Source organism: Eschrichtius robustus, chromosome 6, assembly GCF_028021215.1.
Source record: "Eschrichtius robustus isolate mEscRob2 chromosome 6, mEscRob2.pri, whole genome shotgun sequence".
NCBI lineage: Eukaryota > Metazoa > Chordata > Mammalia > Artiodactyla > Eschrichtiidae > Eschrichtius > Eschrichtius robustus.
The window spans coordinates 27,304,208-27,305,612 of NC_090829.1; positions in this window are offsets into that span (position 1 = coordinate 27,304,208).

Here is a 1,405-nt window from a genome sequence, read left to right on the forward strand (position 1 = left end):
ATATTATGAAATAATATGAAATAATATGAAATATTATGTGCTCTCAGGTCTTTTTTTTTTTTGGCCATGTCAATTCTCAGTATCTGTCTTTTTGGGAAGTATTGATATAATGTAGACCAAGGAAATAATTAATTTTGATACTTCAGTTACCAAAAATGCCATTTTTATTGCAAAAAATAAAGCAATGAAAGTTATTAGGGTTTTAATGTAGTCTTTACTTTTGATCAATAGGGCATGTCACATAAATTTCATATACCTTAATTTCTTTCTCTGTCACAAAATTAATTTTAATTTTTAAGGTATACCCTAAAGATAATTCAGCAATGGTGATATGGCATTATGTTTATCTCAAATCTTTGACTCAGGACAACATGAGTTCCAATCCTAGTTCTACCACTTAGTACCTGTGAAACTTTGACTGGGTTTCTTATTCTCTTGAACTGGCTGAAATTAAAGAAAATTTACTATTGCTTATCCAAAGGTGTCCAGAAGTAGGGAGGTCCCCAGGCACAGTGTGTTAAGTCTCTGGCCCTATTTTTTTCTGATGTTCTTGACATGCCCTACTCTGTTTCTTGGGCTGGTAGTAACATGCATGCAGGGGTTCTGGCATTACATTTACAGGAAGAAATCCAGAAAAAGGAAAGAAGCTGCTTTTTTCATGTCCAGAAGCTGCCCCCCCAAAAAACATATCAAAAGACTTCCCCTGATGTCATTGGTGAGAATTAAGTCACATGGTCATCTTTAAACCAATCACGGTGGGGGGAAAAAGATTGTTTAGCTAGTGGGGATATTTCCCTAGAGCTGTGGATAGGGTTGGCTTTCTGTGAGTCGCATGAAGAGAGTTTGTTTTGGAAACAAACAAAGTTAGGTTCCATTAGGAAGAATGTGTAAATGTTGGCAGCCAACATATCTCATTATCTATTTGTTGACTGGCTACCAAGGAAGTTGAGGATTCAGTACTCATCACACACACACACACACACACACACACACACACACACTTCTCCAAACCTTCCAAAGTATGTCATGATTTTAGTTAGATTAATATCTAAGGTTTGCATGATTATGACCGTGTAAATAATATTCACTGTTAAGCTAGATAATTTACTTTGGTTTTGTTTCCTTTTTTATACACTCTCTGCTTTTCCTGGAATTAATAATTACATTTTTTAAAAATTCAACTATCTTGTTTTCAGTGTGGTATTTTATATCATTTTCAGCGGATCTGGGTCCCTGTGTCCATGCCTCTCTGTTCCATATTCTGCAGAGAATAAATCTCCATGCTCCTGGAGGGTAGGGAAGGGGGAATTCACGGGAGGGATGGGTTTCTGGCCATGCCAGTTAGCATAGGGGATCTACATAGACCTTCCTATACATACCTTAAACCAATCCTTTTGCTTGTAGC